This window comes from Protopterus annectens, chromosome 17.part0 (genome assembly GCF_019279795.1).
Source record: "Protopterus annectens isolate FY-2018-M chromosome 17.part0, PAN1.0, whole genome shotgun sequence".
NCBI classification, from domain to species: Eukaryota; Metazoa; Chordata; order Ceratodontiformes; family Protopteridae; genus Protopterus; species Protopterus annectens.
This window is the reverse complement of record NC_056751.1, coordinates 483,300,722-483,321,592: the sequence shown is the minus strand read 5'-3', so window position 1 is coordinate 483,321,592 and position 20,871 is coordinate 483,300,722.

Sequence of the window (20,871 nt, the reverse complement as noted above, 5' to 3'; positions counted from 1 at the left end):
GAAGGGATTAAACAACTGCAAAAGATATCCGACCATGTCGACTCCACAACTGACAAAGTCAACACCATGACAGATGACATCAGGGCACTATACCACCTCCTTGGTGTGTAGGCATGTCATTTGGGACTGTTGTTTAGGCAACCATAGCCAGGATGACTCGAGGAAGATTCACAGAACTGGGTTGTTGAGGTACAGGCAGCCACTAACCAGACCATTTCAGTGATGATTAGTGTGCTACATGGTCTTCAGAAAGAGTTTCTACCATTTCAGGGGTTGAGGGACATTCAACACAACAGCCAGATTGGTACTACATAAAAGGACCTAGAGCAGATGCACCTGTTCATGACACTGGTATCCTACTGCTATGGTCATACTGACTCACAATTGTACACTGCCAGTAGGCACAGCATGTTTGCACATATGGTACACAGCATTCCTAAGACAAATGCACTGTCTACACCATCCATGCCTGTCCTCACTCCCTGCCACAGGCATGACAATGGCTGATGATCATCTGACTCCATTGTGGCCTACAATTCTGGCCATAGATACTCAGTTGAATGTGGTTGACCCTCATCTGTCTTTACTGTGGCATACAACCATAGCTGGGTCACTTACATAGATGCAGACAAGACTCATTTAGATCACCTGCCACCATACTTGAATAGACAGGTCAAACAGAATCTAACAATTCAATGCAAGTTAAATCCTCTGTAACTTTAACATTGGTAAAACATACCCATGTTCATACTTGGTCTATTGAATGCCATCGGTTTGAGACCACCACAGTGGGGAAAAGTGTGACATTCCTGCACATGCAGCCAACATGCCTCAGCATTCCTTGGGATATCTGCCTGAAGACCCAAAAACTGTATGACCACATGGTGTATCCAATCAGATATTTGCCCCTGGAATCTGGACCTCATCATAATTGGATGAGATCCCTAGTAACCTACCACCCCAAACCCTTTAGATGTATACATGCTTAATGCAGGTGACACCTAAGAACATTCCACCTAGTTTTGCCATTCTAGGTCACTGTGACCACCCATCTATGCACATGGTGATGACTATCCCCTGTCAGCTCCTTTGGCTAATGTGGGTATGGTAGAATGTTATGCAGAACGTGGCTAGTTAGTGCATCATAATGCTTAGCTTTGCTGTTTGCTGTCACTTGCATTAGTTTTGTTTTCTGCTTGTTGTCTCATTGACCATAGTTGTAGACCAGATGCCACCTCTTTGTCAACACCATGACATATTGTACCCATTTCAGTCATAGATGTGGGCTTGCTGTAGCTAGGTACACTGACAACTCCTCACCTGTTTCCTTATTCCTTTCTGGCACAAGTATGTCAGACAGTGTTATGTGCTCCCCATGCTCTAGCTGTTTGTGTTGCACCCTGTTATGTAGCATGACATAGGTCACAGGTATCTTGCTGAAAGTCTCCAAGGCATACTGCACAGTGCGGTAAGATGTATCCAGAAAGTAAAATCTGGCCTTTTGCACTCCAATCACACATTCGGTGCTGTTATGTCTGTGGTGATGTGGTGTTTTGTGCCATTTCTACGTCAGTCTGAGGTCTGTAAATGGAGTCATCAGCCATGACTCCAAGGGATAACTATAATCACCTGCAAAACACAAGAGCAAACACAGATACGAGTCATCTGCTACCTGTGTTCATGAGAATGGACCTTCCTGGCCTCTATAATTAACCATGTATGTAGCAACTATCTAGATGACCCAGTAGAAAATCACCTTGCATGAAATGCTGGTATAACTTGCACATGTGTCAGATGTGGGAATTATGTGAACTTCTTGGTTGGCACAAAGACTCATTGTAAATACCCTGTGCATGGGAGACCACCTGACACTTGATGAAGTAGAACACTGTTGTATGATATACAGGATGCCTTGTGGAGAAGATAGGGCCTTGATTTTAAGTTGTTGCAGTCAGTGGCTCAGTGGACCTCAAGGAAATGGGCTGTATTATAGAAAGCCCACAGACTGTAGAATCTAAAGGTAATGTTTTTAGTATATGAATTGTAACTGCAGGAAGAAACAGAAAAGGGGAAGACATTCCTAGGAATGCTGATATGGGACACAAAGAACTTCAGTATGTACTTGTTGAATTACCTCTATACCTAAAAACACAAATTATCTGTACTCTATAACTGACTATTAAAATTGTTCAAAATGATTAACTAAAAACGGGAAAATTTTCAGAGCCATCACCCTTTATTGACTGTCTTCATTAAAATTAATAATAATAAAAGCCAGTACAAAACCAAACATAAATTTATTTTTATAAGAACCTTCAGTAAACACTTTCATCTCTTACATACACAGACTTCTTCAGACTGAGAATAATTAATTTTTCACACATTCTTAAATAATAAATTCATACCACATGACTTGAGTAATGCTTTAACCCTCTGCATTTTACATAAACAACAAAGTCTTCATGATTATTCAAATCAGTGGGGTACCAAGCATTTAATCTGACCTGCCAGGAATATTCTAACCACTCCAGTTCTTCACTAAAAGGCTTACATGGGCATTATAACTGCTTGCCTGAAAAGATGCCTTATAGTCAGATTCCTCTACATGTGGGATTGTGGAGTGCAGCATATTTATTTATTTTATTTAATTGACATTTGTTGACTGAAAATGTCTGATTGAGCTTGTACCCTTTTTCAGCAGAGGCCCAGGGAGAAAAGCTCTACAAAGTATTACATACACCAAAAAAAGTTTACAAACAGTACAGTATACATGAGGTAATATAACATGCATTATAATGCTTGGGTTCCCACTTGTAGCATGAATGTTTAAAATATATTCTTTACAAAAAATGCAATAAAACAATGTTAGTCATTTGTATGTCTCCAATACCTAAGGACTTCACCATTTGGAGGAGAGGTAATGACAATTAACTCAGAGTTTAAAATAAGATTACAGAAAGTACTGTATATCAAATCTTAGTTCTTATAGGCACCAGTATGTACATCAGTAATCAGAAGCAGAAAGGAATTTGATAGAGAGAGCAAGTGATAAAAAAGGTAAAGTGTCAAGCGAAAAAAAAAGGGGTGGGTATGGGTAAAAGAGGGAAAATTAGAGATTTTTTTAAAATTTATAAATAAGAGAAGAGAGCAGTAGTAGTTGGAATCAAGTGAAATCCAAAAAAGGGGACTAAGCAAAGTGGGAAAAGAAGGGAGGGAGGTAAATATGAGTGGTCGAGAAATTTATTGAAAAAAATATTAGGAGTTACAGTTCTGGGGCTAGAATTACATATGAATTGAGAAGGGGAGTTTTTCAAAGGGGGTCAGGTGATTAAGGTTACAGTGGTTTTGTACAGGAGCAAGTCCAGGTATTTGTAAAGTGGACTTTTAGGGCAATTTTAAATGAGTGGGACTTTAAGATAGATTTGATTGTTAAAGGTAGCTTATTGCAGTGGATAGATCAAATTTAGTTGTAGAGGGTTTCACCAACTGACTGAATGAGAGTTGAGTTCGGGGCAGGATTTATAAAGATTCTTGGTAAAAATATTGAATAGATGAGGTCCTAAGATGGAGACTTGAGGCACACTTGTGGTGTCTGGCAGAGGAGGGACAGTGTAGAAAGACATCTAACAGATTGTTGCCTGTTGGATCAGTAGCTCTAGAATATGGATTTATTGTGTTATTATGCACATATGTTTCACCTGAAAAAGTTTTTCTCACTAGTAAAATTTAATGTCTCGCCATTGTGGTCTTCAAAACAGTGCATTTTTGCCAAATAATCTAGTAAAACTTTTCAATAAATAAGTGTGATGTACTATATAGTAAAAAAGTGGTGTCAGAAATAAGTGGTTCAACCTAATTCATCAATTTTAGAAGAAGCAAGAATTTATAATAAATATGTTCTGGTAATCAGAGAGAAATTGAAGATGCAATGAGTATTTAAGTGATTCACATGTAATGATTTAATATCACCACTGTTTGATATAAGCTGATATTGGTAGATGTTTGGTCTTCAGTAAGTAAACTTCTTGTGTCTATAATGGTTTGTTTTCACTGCCATGTGTGAGTGCATCAGTTTTTATGTGGTATAAACAGAACATAAGTTATGCCAATGTATACTGGAACACACTTTTGATTAAAATGTGAGATATGTACAATTCCTTTGTCAAACATAGAAGTATACATGGAAACACCATTGCAGGTTTTAATTTTAAATCTTGGAAGCTGCTAGAAAAAGGTGTCTGAATGTAATAATTTACTGCTTCCACAAGAGACCATGGAACAATTTAATTTAGTTGTGACTAAAAGTTCAACGCATTGAGAATTTAGTCATTCAGTAATCCATGCTTCTTATTCTCCAAAAATTGCATTTGGATGCAGAATCTGTAGCTATATTAACCTTTTTTAGATGAATTAGAGTAATGCTTTTAATAGAATTCTTGAATAAAGAAATTGAGTGTATGACAGCAGCAAACAAATTTGTCAGAAACTAACAGTACACATTTACCGTCCGTATTCACTCTGATGAAGAATAAATGTCTGCTTAAAAACATTTAAGATACACAGAAAACATCTGTTCACTTCCTTTCATTTTTCTGGGCTTCTATGCATTGGTGCTTTCCAGTTGGCTATTTGATCAATCCATCAAGCCCTTCAGCCAATCATCAAGGTGGTTGTAAGTGGGCAGCAGGTTGTTAATATATTGACATAAATGAATGCTGCTTACCCAAAAGAGAAAAGATAATTCTCTAAAAAGCATATTATGAACTGTCATAAAAAAACGTGTATAATTCTTAATAGACAGGTATGAAATGTAATGTTTCAAAACAGATTTGATGCCATAGTCCAGCATTATATCCAGTTTCCTAAGGAATGGTATAACATCTAATGAGAAAGCAAGAAGGCAAGTTAAATTAGTGTCCAGACAATATAAATAATACATTGTCATTGCACTGCAGATAAACAAGAACATATATATATATATATATATATATATATATATATATATATATATATATATATATTCCCTAGACTTTTGGTTTTTGTACTTTTCTTGTTCCACTGAGGAAAGCCATGTTAAGCTGAAACCGGTCTGGATTATTGAATTGTTCGATATGTATTAAAACACTTAAGTTTTACCTTAGTGTTGCTGTAGTTTTGTTGCTGATATATACTGAGTTTTGTGCTGGCATTTTTTCAGTTACTGATGGTTTGTTTTGCCTTGCACTTGGATCCTACTTGCAGGGCTTTTCCCTTTTTCCATTTTTAATACATCCAATACTAATTCTATGACTCATAGTAGGCAAAAGTGCAATCAAATTCAGTATTGCAGAAGACTGAAAGGGTAGAATAGCTGTATTATTTTCAAACAGGGACTTGTATGCATGGCCTTTTATATACTGATGAAAAATGCAGATGTTGATAGATATCACTGTCACAGTCTGACATTTTGCATTGTATTTGGTTTCCATTGGGGTTGTTATATGCGATTTCTGCTTATTATGAAAATTATAGTATTGGTCTAGAACACATCTATATACCAACAAACCAAATGAGCACTCCCAAAATTAGGTAATGAAGAAAAACAATCAGCATTGTGCTGGTGAAACTCAACTGTCAAGGCAGACTGAACATTTGGTCACTCTTATTAGTTACATCTCTTGAGTAAAGTGATACTTGTCCACAATTTAAGTCTCTCTCTATCCATTTAACGAGGAAGATTCATCCCTGATGTAATGACATCTTAGTGTAGATGTAAGTACTATATATTTCTCTGAGAGCTGAAGTTTTTTTTTTTTAATCAGCTGTGTTCAGACTGTTCCCTTATTTATACTCAGATGGATTCATGAATATGAAGTTCTTTATATGTTTCCATTGAATCACTTGTTAAGTATTTGTTTGTAGCTGGGGCTAATAAAAAATTACTTTAATATTTTAAATGATTTCAAAGATATTATTAGGTACCACCAATAACCATCGATATCTATTTGAGTTTGTATTTGTATTTATTTATTTACTTTTTATTCATTTTTGATATTTGATTCACAGCATCTATATTTTTTCTGGGTGAAAAATTTAGTATATACCTGAGCAGGTTTGGTTCTTATGAAATGAAAATCAAAAATTGTACTTTGCTTCATTCACAGTAGATGTGTTAGTTTATATGTGGGTGTATGTTGCTTTATCAAAAATGCAGCATATTGTGACAACTTTTTAAACACACCTGCTCAAAATGCACCCCATCAAAAACAATAACATGGTAATTTAAAACTCTGCTGGGGAGTAAGCCCCCTGCTAATAATATATGTATATGTCAAGTCAGTGTTCTCATTACATGGGGGAAGGGCAAATTTTCTTTTCCCAAATATACCGCAGTCTCACACAAGAGCAAAGCCAGCATGTTCAGTCAGCAGATTTTTGATCAGCTGTGCTGGCTATATTATTTACTTATTCTGACAGACATTTACATATTTGAGATTCTGCCTGCTTTCCTACTCACTGTTAGGTCATTCATTATGCTGTTTAAAGCTATCAAGAGATCTTTTTCTGAATTTTCATAAAAATTTCTTGAAACGGGAAAAAATGCTATTTGAAGGTTGGATTAAATTATGGCCAAATTAACTTCTTGAAATTGAACAAACTGCAATGTTTAAGAAACAATCACTTGAAAACAAAGTTGCAGATGTCAGTACCTTTCATAGTAAAAAAAAATACAAAAGCTACCAAAATCATAAATATACGAGGTTATAATTTCAGAACTAAAACAGTTGTATTTACTAGTGGAAGTGACAGTTATATTCTTTTTAAATGCTGTATAAAAACAAAATTAAAATGTATTTATTTTTATTAAAATTCAAGACACAGATACCCAAACAATACACATATATAACTGGTGCACTCTTTTCCTCTTAAAAAAAATGTTGAGCCATATTGGAGATAGAGGCATTGATATTCAAACAGAAAAACAGACAAAAATGGTCATTAGTTTGCAAACTGTCCTATGGGGTAAGTAAAAGATAATTAAACTCAGATGTATAGTAGGAGTAAAGGAGGGCACTTTCAGTACGCTGAGAAACAAAATGTGTCTCGGCAGATAGCACACTCACCTAAGGTGCAGAAGAAGGTGGGTTTTATTCTCCTACCAGGTAGATTGATTGCTGACACTGTAGTAAAATATAACAGGGGTGCTGCATTTTTGATTGTGGTGTCCATTGGATCAGACATTAAAGTAAAGCCCTATCTGCTTTGGTTGGTGGTAGCTCAAGTGGATGTAAAAGCTCCCATGATACTTATCGAAAAGCTTAGGGGATCTTTTTATTTAAAACATTACTTACAATACTATTTTCAAACTTATATATTTACAATTTATACAGTGTACAATGTTAAACTTGTTTCTTTTATTGTTATGCAATCATAAATCGTATACTTTTCATTATTATGTTAAACGTCTATTTTCAATATCATTATCTGACCCTAACTTGCTTTTCCACATCTCCATCTAATTTTTGTACCACTAGTCCCCACTTACAATTAGAAATTATTTAATTAATCCTTTCATTCCAATTGGTCCACACAAAATAAAATAATCTTTTATCTATTTAACATATTCCTTATTTTTATGGTTATAATATCCATACATAATCATATCCCTGTTAATTTCATTTACCTCTATTATAGTTCATAGAATATTTCCTCACATAACTTTTCCCATAATTTTTTTAATCCTTATACATTGTACAAAAACATGTTCTATAGTTTCTTTATTACCACAATATATAAAAAACTCTTTTCCTGTTTTCCTGTATAGCATATTTCCTTTTACTAGTAATTTGCTATTCACAATAAGAAAATCTTGGAATTCTACTTGCTTATTGCACCATGCTTTTTAAACTTTTGTATCTTAAAATTTTTCATTCACTAGTTCAGCCCAAGGATTAACACAATAATATTGTATCAAGATATTGCTTATACCACACCCCCCACCATTTTTCTGTTTCATCAACTTTTATTTACCATAAAAGATGTTTTTTCTTGTTAACATAGCGTTTATTCATTTAAACATTCTTTTCCTCTCTTATATTTTTTAGCATATTGCAATGCCTCTCGTATGTGTACTTTAGTAAATTTACTACTAATCTTTCATTTTTGTCATGTATCAGAAAACTTTATAAAAATTCAAAGAAGCAGCATAAACAATTGGATTTATTAATTCTAAACCATCATCTTCCTTACCCATATATAAGATTGCTCTCTTCATTGAGTTCAATCTCAAGCCACATATAAAAGAAAAAAATACTAGTATTTCTTTTTCATTGATTTGATAAAAAACATAGATACTAGCTAAATATGCAATATTTCCCACTATAAATTAATCAAATAAACCTTTTTATTGAATTATATCTTGATTGATTTCCAAAAACAGCAAAGCTTTTTTATTTCTTCTGTCATCCTATTCCATTGTTCCTCACTTGTATTTTTACCCCCCCCAATCTTATCCCTAACACAGACATATATTTAATTGAAAGGATACTCCTCGTATCTTTACTATAACACTCAGTACTATACTTTTTTCTTTATTTAACGTTATGCCTACACTTCAATGTACATAATCTGTAACTTCCTTCAACGAGATGTTCTTTCTCGTATTCAATATATCATCTGCATAAGTAAACATAAGTGGAATTTTTATCGCTTCATTATTAATATCAATAGCACCTTTCATGCAAATTTACATCTCTAACTAATACACTCATAACTAATGCAAGTCATATGGTACTCAAGGCCATGTCTAATGTATGCTTATTTTATATCTTTTTCTTTGCTTAACTATCTATTCCCTAAAATTTTTCCTTTATTTTAATTTTAAGCAGAACAACATGCATGTTAATTTTCTCATTGACGATATGCTGCTTCCATAATTGTCCAGAAAAAATCATATTATGTTGTAGCAAATGCTCTATTTAAATATCCTATCATGATCTTGGTTTCATCAGTTCTGTTTATAATGTTGTTGTGTCTTTCGGCTTTTCCCGGTTAGGGGTCGCCACAGCGGAACTCCGGTCTGCTAATGATTGGTAGTTGATTTTTACGTGTAGAGTTACCAGCCCTGATGCACAACCTTCAACGAAGGTACTCCCATTCATGCATGTCTCCATGCAGAAGACACTCTGAGAATCGAACCGGACAGCGTCTTACTGTGAGGCGACAACACTACCGCAGCACCACCACCGCGGGTATCAGTTCTGTTTATAATATTGTCCACAATTTCCCTCACTATTAATAATAATTCTTGACACCCTTTTCCCTTTAAACTATATATACTATCTTCCATAATACTTTTCATTTTACTTTCCATTTTCTTCTGAATTATTTTCATAAAAATGTTATAATCTGCTTTGTTGTATATAACAAGTCTCTAGTTTTATTTTCCTTTTCCCATACAAATTTAAGTATATCCCTGCATAAATCTTTATATATAAAATCTTCATGTAGCCACTCATCCATAACTTTTCAGAAGTATTTTTTAGCCAATCCATAAAATTCTTTAAAGACTTGGTATCTTATTCCATCTGGAGATGAAACCAACTGTAAATTAACTTGTCCAAGTACCTTATGTAAGTCATATAACGAAATTTCATGTTCCAATTCTTTATTTTCTCATTTTTTTTTATAATGCCATTTTTTTTTTGCTCTTTCTTTCTAATTTGAAACAGTTTTTTTACACAGTTTATTAGGACATTCATAATTTGCTCCTCATGTGATTTTAAATCTCCTCTGCCATCATTCATTTCTTCCATTTTATTAGTATTCTCTTTAGGAGCTCTCTGATTATGTAGCCCAGGCAGGTATGACCCTGACCTTGCCAGTACCCCTACCTTCACCTAGAATGATGCTTGCAATACAGTGATAAGATGATCAGCTTTAATAATTGGCTTAAATTCTGGTGTCATTCAAAGGATCCCAATGTCTTGTCTGGGATGACATGCTGGACAGATTCCTGGGTTTCATAAACTCAAAAAATGGAACACAACTAGTCACCCATCCCACAGAGTGAAAACATGCTTGAAAAGTCATCAGGGATCTGGGGACCCAGTTTTGAGTAGTCTTTTTCGTTTGACTTGATGAATATGCTTCACCTCAAAAATGTAGATCCCTCAAACCACAAGGCGGGGAGACTTAAACCTTGACACGGTTATAAATAGAGCGTGCTGGAGAGGACAGATTCAGACTCCCTATGCTGTGGAACAAATCCCGGTACATGTGAGGCAGAGGCACGGCTGGCCTTGTTCAAACTAAAGGGGTGGCGAAAGCCACATAATTAGCTGGAGGCAACTATTATTTATTAATTTATTGGCATTTGTTTACCAGGATACTCTACCGGACCATTAAAAGCCCACTTTCAGAGGAGGAAACATACAGCACACAGGAACATACAGCAGAATTTAACAATCTGAAAAGTTTCTCAAAATACATGCACAAAGGAAAATAATTAGCAATTAGTTAATGTCAAGGTAAGCCAGAATTTGTCAGTTAGGTACAATTAAACACAAACTTAAATTACACAGTAAGATAAGAAAATAAGTGAAAAGTATAACATTACATAAAAGCTTCTGCCATAAGTGTAGTTATGTTATCTCCAGACATTTTGTAGATAGGTAGTTGAAATATGAATATATTTATACAGTAAAGGTAGTCAGGATTTAAAAGATGAAGGTTTGGTGGAAGATAGAAGAAAGGTACCTTCATAAAGAATTTTTAAATGAAGTATGATTCTGATTGGTTCTAATTATTAATGGTAGGGCATTCCAGTCTCTGGCTTTAACTATGAAACTCAGATAAGCTGATAACTCTTCTTTTACCTTGTAAGTAATATATTTGCTTAAATAATTCTTCAATTTTCTTTTGATTTTTGACATAAATTATCCATTCTTTTATACAGTCTTATTCCTTTTCAAATCATCTATAAACATTGTTTTAAAAATTACTTTTTCCACCTATCTCACATCTAACTGCCATTATATATTTATATATATATATATTTATATATATATATATATATATATATATATATATATATATATATATATATGTATATATATATATATATATATATATACACACATTTTTCTTTAAAAGCTAGAGATCACATGGATCCAGCGGAAATGTGGACTTTCTATAATTGCATATTTAATTTCTTTCCATTTTCATTCCATAATTGTTCATGTATTCTTTTTATTCCTGTTCCCAAACTAATATATTCCTTATTTTCCTGTATCTTTGTTCATATGGCTGACTGGTCTGAAAAGCCTGTTACAATTGCATCTCCCTTAGCTATATTTAAATGTTGTAATGTAATAAAATAATCTAGTTCAGTCTTATGTACAACTCAACTATATATATCCATAAGTTATTATTCCTAATCTTTAAATTGAAACATGTTATAACTTCAAAGTGTTTCCTAATGTAATTTTCTCTCTCCTTCTTTTCTCTTGAATCACAATCAAATACCACATAAATCTTATATTCATACTAATTAATAAATAATCTAGAATTTTCTGAAATAATTTTGCCTTTTTTTACTTGTAACATAGACATAAAGTGCTATCATTTTATTTGCCTGGCTATGCCATTTGAGATCTAGAGTAGTTAATCTTTCCATCATTACCAGCATTACATTCAATATTTTCTGACTTCCTGCAAAGTAGAACTATGCCAGAACATAGATGTTTTCCCAAGTTCCTTATTCTATTTCCTCACCAAAGTTTTTCTGTTTGTAATCTCTCCTCTTGTGTAAAAAAATCAGATATATATATATATATATATATATATATATATATATATATATATATATATATATATATATATATATTATATTGACATCGCACTTACTATAGCAATTTAGGATATTTATTATTCTACTTATATTTTAATACTATTTACATTTATTGAAATAACTCTAAAATTGTCATTATGTCAATGTTCTAGTTAATCAGAAATTATTTTTCTTTATTTTTCCTTTCTCATTTTTCTCTTTTAAACTTATCTCTTTATACTTTCTGTTCCTGTCCTTTTTCTTTTGTCACTAGAAATCTTTTTACCTTTCACTGTTTTCCAATCTATGTCTTCTTCTTCTGTATCGTATACTGTTTTATTTTACTCTTTATCCTTATCTTTATTTTTTCATTGATCTTGCTCCTCTATTATCTTTTATTGGGTTGGTTTCTCTCTGTATACAGTCCTCACTTTGGTTTTCTTTGTCTTCATGTTTTCTTTTCTGTTTTATAATCCATCAATAAATGTCCAATTTTATTACATTGATAACATATCAATTCACACTATTTTGCAGCATATGTTTCCCACATATATAGCAGTTCTTCTTATCACAGTTACTTATCAAATGAAAATCTTTTCCACAGGGAAAAAAAAACATGTTTTAGATCATCCCTAATTTTTTACAACATACCCATTACCTTCTATATTTATCATACTAGGAATATGAACATTTTTTTCTTTATTTATTTTCAGTACAATATGACAGCCGTATCCACCAGTCCATAATCTTGTGTTATCATACACTTTGCTAATATCCATAACTTATTTACAAAGTCTGATTAAATGTCTTTTTTTTCAACATCAGTTTGAAACTGAACAAGCATTTTCTTTTTTGTTTCTCTGTGAAATGCTTTAACCACATAAGAATTCCATGGGTTACGATTATTTATTTCTATTCATACTCCCTCAGAAAGCTTTCCAGAACAGAAACAGTCTCAAAAATAATGTCACAAAATGTCTCTTTATGAATAAGAATAAATGCTTTTTCTTCATGAGCCTTCACTCCCAATACGTCCATTAAATTATCCCAAATGTCTATTCTGTCCATTTCTTTTTCTTTGTTCTGAATTCTTATCATGAATTTTATTTGACTGCTGACATTTCCTTTCCTGTGTTCATATTTTATCGCTTTACCTGCATTTTCCTTAACAGTCTCGGCATATGATTTATTTTGTGTCAATTGTCTTTTTAAATGGTTTCCTATTACTTCAGTTGGATTTTGAGCATAATCTCACCCCATGAAACATCTTTTCCGCTCTCAGGCTCACTCTATAATAGTTCACTCAAAATATCATCTTGTAACCCTCCGCACTGGAGGGTTTTAATAATGCATCCAACATTGTTTTGAACATTTGCTTTTGATAAAACAAAGTTTGCTGAAATAGCTCCTCAGAATCCTGTAGAGCTTCAAGCACTGCAGTGGCACTTGCCTTTGTGCTAGTTGCCATCTTTTGCTCTCATGTGTGCTGTTCTTCCAGCCACTACTGCACTAAGATCAGAACAAGCATTTTATTAATGAGTAGGGGTCCTTTATTAAAACAATCATAGTTATTTACATCCTTGTTATTTACATTATATATACACTGTATACAGTATTTACAAACAATGCATCACATCTTCCCTTCTGCATTTCCTTCATCATATACATTATACATACAACACTTAATTATTTCCTTTTTGGCCCCCACGCCAATTTCCACAACCAAAACCTTATCTGTTTCAATATTGTGGCCAAATCCCATTTTCCTTAAACATGACTTCCTTCACTCTCTGACTCCAACTTAATCATAATATACAGAACATTTTTTATCAGTTCTTTCAAACTCTTATTTACTTGTCTCTGTAATAAACTAATTCAGCCACATCCATATTTAAATAAGTCATATTTTTAAATCCTTCCACATAATTCATATGTAGAATCTTTTTCCATAACATTTAACTCTTATGCATTCTTAAAAACATGTTCACTTGTTTCAAAATCAACACAATGCTAACAGACAATCTTGTCTACTTGTGTAAAACACATTCACCTTTACTGGTAGTTTTTGTATAGTCGGCCTCCATATAAATCTTGACACTTTGTTGTTCCCTTATATCTTACCATTTGTGTCTTGATAGCATTCTTTATATATATATATATATATATATATATATATATATATATATATATATATTTAATTCCTTCCATGGATATATGCTATAGCAATTGTCCATAATCCTATTATACTATTTCTGGCTTTTATTTTCAGTTTTATTCACATTTATTTTCTAAAAATAATCTTACCTTGATACTTCTCCATTTCTTTATTACAGCAAACTCTCATTTTTTGAACTGAGAAAGTTAATCTTTCTGTTTTATACTTTAAACTTAATATTTGTGTTAATAAGGAAATCTCATTTTTCTTTAGACATTTCATTACTCTGTATAAATGTAATCAGTAGACACTATAGTGTTTATTATTCCCAGTCCTCCTATTTATTTTCTCACATATAGAACTCCTCTTTTAACCATGTTCAACCTTGATCCCCAAATCAAAGAAAGTATTGTATTACATGTACAATAGTCATCCCTCTCCATAAAGGAGGAGTGAGTACAGACCCTGGGAGCTTTTGCCCCATTAGCCTGACAAGTCTGACATGCAAAGCTATGAAACGCATCATCATGGACCTAATTAACAGGGATATGAGAATCTGCAGACTCAGGATCCCACACAGTTTAGTTATGTGAAGGGTAAATCATGCTTGCTCAACTTGGTTGACTTCTTTGAGTCAGTCACCAGAGCTGTGGATGAAAGCAAAGTGGTTCATACAGCCTACCTTGATCTGGCCAAGGCCTTTGATATCATTCCTCACTCAGGAATCATAGAAAAACTCACTTAGCTAGGCCTCAATCCCTGTATCCCTGTATCACTAGGTGGGTTGCAAACTGGCTCAGATAGAACCCATGGTGTGAAAGTAGTTGACTCCAAGTCAGACTGCTGACCAGTCACAAGTGGAGTCCCACAGGGATCAGTCCTGGGTCCTCTCCTGCTTGGTATGTACTTCTCGGAAGTCCAGGCCAACATGAAGAGATTCTGGCTGACAAAGTTTGCAGATAATTGCAAGTTGGGAGCCATTAACAACTCCCCAAGTAATGTTGACATCCTAGAGAAAGGCCTCACTGAGACCAACTGGTGTCAGAACCATGGCTTTAATCTCAATGCCAAAAATGTGTCATCATCTCCTTTGGAAAAAACCCAGTTCCCATGAATTACCACATCAATGGTAGTCCACTGAACACAGGAGGTGTTATAAGACATCTGGGAACACAGGTTGACAGCAACCTCTCTTTTGACTACCACATTGACACTGTGGTCAGAATGTCCTATGTGGTGCATCTCATTACTAAGGGTTTTGCATCCAGGAAGAAAGAGATCATTGCCTCCCTCTACTCATCCCTCATTAGGCTAATCATAGAGTATAATGCCCCATTTGGCATGTACCTCACTAGACATCTGCAACAACTGGAGAGGCCACAAAAGTACCTTATAAATAGGATCCTGGGCCTTAAATACTTGTCCTATATGGACAGACTCAAAAAACTCCAGTTATTCTGTGTCTCATATCGCCTACTTAGAGGCGATTTCTGCTTGACTTACAAAGGCATGTCTGACCCAGCTCTGTTAAAAATGTTGCATCTAAAGAAATCCCAATCCCTCCACACCACACACACCAGAGACCTCAACCTCATTGCCACAATCAACAGAATGTGCTGGAGGGCCTGGTTCATAACCCAGAGATTGCCCGTGCTATGGAATAGATGTTCCATAAATGTCAAACAGAGCACCTCACTGGCCCTCTTCAAGAGAATTCTTGATGAGTGGATGGGAAATAGAAAATTCACCCTGGCAGTGGCTCTACTCGACAGAGGCACTGGGAAATAAATTCACCCCGGCAGTGGCTCTACTCGACAGAGGCACTGGGAAATAAGGTTGGGTGGCAAGATACCACGGTAATTCTATGGGTTTGGCTTGTAAAGTCTACAGGGCCATTAGCCTAGTATACACCTATGAACATCTTTCTCTAATGTCAAATGAAGACTGAAAACACCTGGTAAATAAAATAAATTTGGATAGCAATAAGGAATCAATTAAATTAACTTTTATTATTCAACAAAAGCCTAAAACACTTCCAAAACACACTTGTTTCAATTTCCAGTTTTCTTGGTTTCCATATTGTTTCTATAATTTCTTGTTTTCCAAAATTAATTCCAAGAATTTTAATTTTTGTCATATTCATTTTAATTCTACCAAGTCTTCCCTCAAATCTTAAACCATGACTTTTGTCTTAGGTTTTGAATACTCTCCTGCATTTGTTTTATCACTGCATTCATACCTGCTCCATCTTTTGTAACAGTAATAATATCATTTGGATTGTATTGGATATATAACTCATTGCTTCCAATTCTCTGTTCACATATAGATAATACATTCATGACTAATACAAATAATGTTCCACTCAGTAGGGAACTTTGTCTAATCCCTTCTCTAATTGCATATCTTCACGTAGCCATCCATTTACTATAACCTTCACTATGTTATAGTTATATGGAGAATCACAAATATGTTTAGTCTTTTTGCTTATGTCATAGATTTCAAATATATCTCATAATATAGAATGATGAATGGAATCAAAAGCTTTACGTAAATCTCCTACCAATATTTTTGCCTGAACATTTCTATGTACTATAGCCTCTACAAATTCCCTAATTATTAATAATAAATCTTGAACCTGTTTACCTTTTATATCAAATACATATTAATTTACAAATCCATCCTTTTTTGTAAAATGTTCATAAAAAGCATACCTGTATTGTTTAATACAATTGCTCTCCAATTCAGTATTTCTCTCTTCTCACTTTTTTCCATATAAATCTAATAATACCCCTATATAATTCTTTATATATAAAACCTTTATTAGCCCATTCATTTAATGCCTCTACAAACCATTTGTTTTGCTCTGCAGACACATTTTTATACATTCTATATTCTATTCCATGCAGTCCTGCTGCCAAATTTAAATTCATTACTTTCAACAAATGTTGTTATTTCTCTATTTTATTTATTTTTCTAAATATGTATTATCCTTGTCAAAAATGCATGCATCTTCCATTCCTTTCATGTCATTGTCCTCTGGTCTTTAAATAATGTCCTAATGAGTTCCTTTACTATATTCACAATTTCCTCCTGTGTATTATGTATGCAAAGCTTGACCACTTTCTCTGCACCTTCATCAACAGGCTCTCCTGCCTGCCCATTTTCAACACTTTCTTCCAACACCATCCTGCCATGACTTCATCATTGTTTGAGGAATCACCTCTCATGTTGCAGGACATCTCTCAACTCTCCTTGTCCTCCATTTCTTTCCTGCTTCTGCAAGCCACCTTCACACCCAGACAGGAGGAGAGGATGTTTCACCATATAAATCATCCCCGTACAGGAAATGAGCAGGGTAAGTTCCCTGATGCCCTGGCCAAGTTTTCCCTAGTAGTATAAATACCACCTCAGGTCTCCCCTGTAAAGAGGCTGTTAGCTTAGTTGGACAAACCCAGTCAGCAAAGGATACAAAGATAGATAGATAGATTTAAGTACTTTACAGCTTCTTCTTCATTTAATACTTTGTTTTATGGGTCTAAATTGATTAATTGCTTCTGAATAAATAATGTGTCCATGTCCATTTCACAAAACAAGTTGATTAATTGAAATTCTTGTCCATTAATATATCAAACACCTATTTGATATTTTGCAGAATGAACAATGAATACACGGTAATGCAGTTGTTAATTTTACTGTTGTCCAGTGATAGGTTATCCTGATTTGTTTCCCTCCTGTGATGATTTTTGTACAGTCCATATGCCCTTCTTTTGTCTGTGTGGGATTTTGACTGACATTCCACTTTTCTCTTGCATCTTAAAAATGTATTGTCAACAGATTGTACTTGTGTGTGTGTGTATTCATTTTATGATGAACCACCATTGCATCCTGTACTGGTTCGCTGATTTATACTCACTGAATGCTAAGAAAGATCAGAATATGTTAATTACATCAAAAGGAAGACAATAGGATAATATGGATATAGGAAAACTGAATGAATCAAATGTAAAATAAATATTTATTCACTCTAGCATTATCTACCAATATCTAATTAAATACAGCTAAAATGTGAGTGCAGATTTGCCACTACTACTAACTGGCATGTATAGATGTTATACAGAATAAAACAATCACCACAAACCACAATTATGACTGCAAGTTAGTATATGGAGGAACAGTAAAGTTTATGCAGAATGTATGTAGATCAAGCACTTTAAGGAGCTGTAATGCTGAGAGAATGATCACTTTGCTTTAAGAATACCCTTGCACTGAGCAGCACTGGACCGGTGGGTTATTTTTACTTCAGGGTAAGTGAAATCAATCTACACATTTTTAGGACTATGAGCCTAATTACCTATGTTTCTTACTAGCATTTCAATAAGGAACATTGTAGTGCACAAGTTGTGATGCATTTACAGCACAAAAAGTAGAAAAATACAATTACTATGATTGCAGTATACAAAATCTCAAAATTAATGTCCTTACCAAATAGTGACTTTCACAATGAATGTGAAAATAAGTATTTCTTAAGGAGGTGTAACCCTCAAACCTTCATCTATTAAAAAAATGTATAGATATAGATATATGTAAACCATGAGAATGGCAAGCCTTGTATATATATCAGCAAAACATCCTGACAGCCCCCCCCCTTCCGACACAGAGGTTTTTTGGTCTTAAAATAATCATTTGCCTAAATTCACCAAGTCCCATCAACAAGGAAGTACCACTAATGCTATTAACGGAATCTACATTTTCTGAAAGAAAAAAAATAATATAGCTATTGTGTGTGTTTGTGTATATATGTGTGTATGTGTGTGTATAAATTTTGAAAGTTCAAAACCTTGGACATCACAATCTTGAAGTGCAGATGTTCAAAGTTTTGAAATCTCGAAATAAAAAAAAAAACAAAAAACCCTAAAACAATAAAATGTTAGTAATCATGTTTTTGCCAGGGGGAAAGCCCCCTTGCACCCCCCACACACCCTGCTACTAAGTATGGCAACTCCAAGCTCACACTACAGTGAAGAGAATGGAAATGTTACTGTGTCAGGCGACCTCAATTGTTTGGTTTCAAGATTTCAAAACTTCGAATATCTGAACCTCGGGATTGTGATGTTCGAGGTTTTAAAGTTTTGAAATTTCAAAGTGGACCTACATATATATACACACACATACATATAATTTGCGCGTGTGTGTGTGTGTGTATATATATATATATATATATATATATATATATATATCTATAGTGTGTGTGTGTGTGTGTGTGTGTGTGTGTGTGTGTGTGTGCATTGATACTTGTTTTCAAATAAAGCATATATGTCAGAGTAGAATTGCTGTGAATATTATTTACATGACAAGTTATAGGTGGTCAGGTAAACTATTCCTTTAAACTGAATGCATACAAAAACAATAACTAATTTTAGCAGATATGCCTGTTACTAAAAGTTTGTCTCAGCAAAAAAAAAAAAAAAAAAGCATAGGTCGTGATATGTAATGTGTACTATGTAGAAACATTTATTAGTTGTAGCATTTGCAAGTTGAAAATTTCAAGTATCATTGCATCATTCTCAAATATGACACTGGGTAATGTAATTAATTATACATAGAACCTGTAGCAAGTGGTTCAGCTTGCTGCAAACGCAGCTCATGAACACATAGCACACAACTGTTGCACCAGTATCCTGTTGTTTTACAGCAGTATCATCTGTATCAGCAAATACAAGTGATAGAGAAGTGGTTGTGTTAGAAGCATCAGCAGCTATGCCATGATGATTGTTTTCCTCCTGTGTTTTAAAATAATTTAAGTGAGATATAATCGCATTAAAGTCTGATCACCAGACAACCAGGCTCAGCATTAATGTATGTCCCTGGAGCAAATTAATGTTGGCAGGTAGTAAGCAACTACTGAAAGTCTTCTGTCTTTGGAGGTTGTCATTCAGATTTTGAACTCAGACCATGACAGCTATAGTCATCTCCGTTGATAAACACATTTACTTATCACCAACTGCCCTTTACTGATCTCTGACATAAAATTTCTTCCACCCACCCTTAGTGACTAATGTCCACGTCCTTCAAAATCAACTTCCTTTCTCTATAAACTATTCCAAAATGTATTGGTTACAGTCCAAAAAATGAAAAGATATCTCTCCACCATAGAATATTTGATGTTCTACTCTCAGGATCCCAACTAATTGACACAATATCTGCTCCAGTCTCCAAGACAAATCCCAGTCCCTTACTTTACCAAAACACCAGTTAAAACCATCAAAAGCAACTGGATTGCATTACCTCGGAACTTAAACAACTCACACAGTTACATGATAAATCATGATATAAATATAAAATCATGAAAATAGCCATCTCTTCACACATTGCAACCATTCTAAACATGCCATAAAAATATACAAGTTCAACTACCTTAAAGCTAAGCAGATGTCTTCCTTCCAGATAATTTGGTGTTTTCTTAGAGGAGACAAGTTCTAAACAGGATATAAAACCACTTATAGCATTCCATCTTTTAATCCCCCACATTGCTTACAAGGCCAAATCTCAGTTTATAAGTCCCACAAAGAATTTATTATATTACTTCAAGTATTCCTCAGCCCTCTATACCTCAACAGCAATCCCCTAACCCTCCTTTCATCTTCCCTTCTATTTTAAACTAATTAGAAAGACCTTGAGCCTTGTTTAAATGAGATTCCCCTAGATGGTCCTGCAGGTACCAATAACCTTAATTCTTGGCCCATATACTTAAGTTAAGGCTTCCATACAACTCCACATCTCTGACTCTATTATCTGTATCTACCTGATAGCATCATGCTTAACATCTGTAAAACAGACATAGTAAAACATCTCTCAGAACAACAAAATACAGAAAGTGATGTCCAGTTTCAGCATATAACTTCTTCTA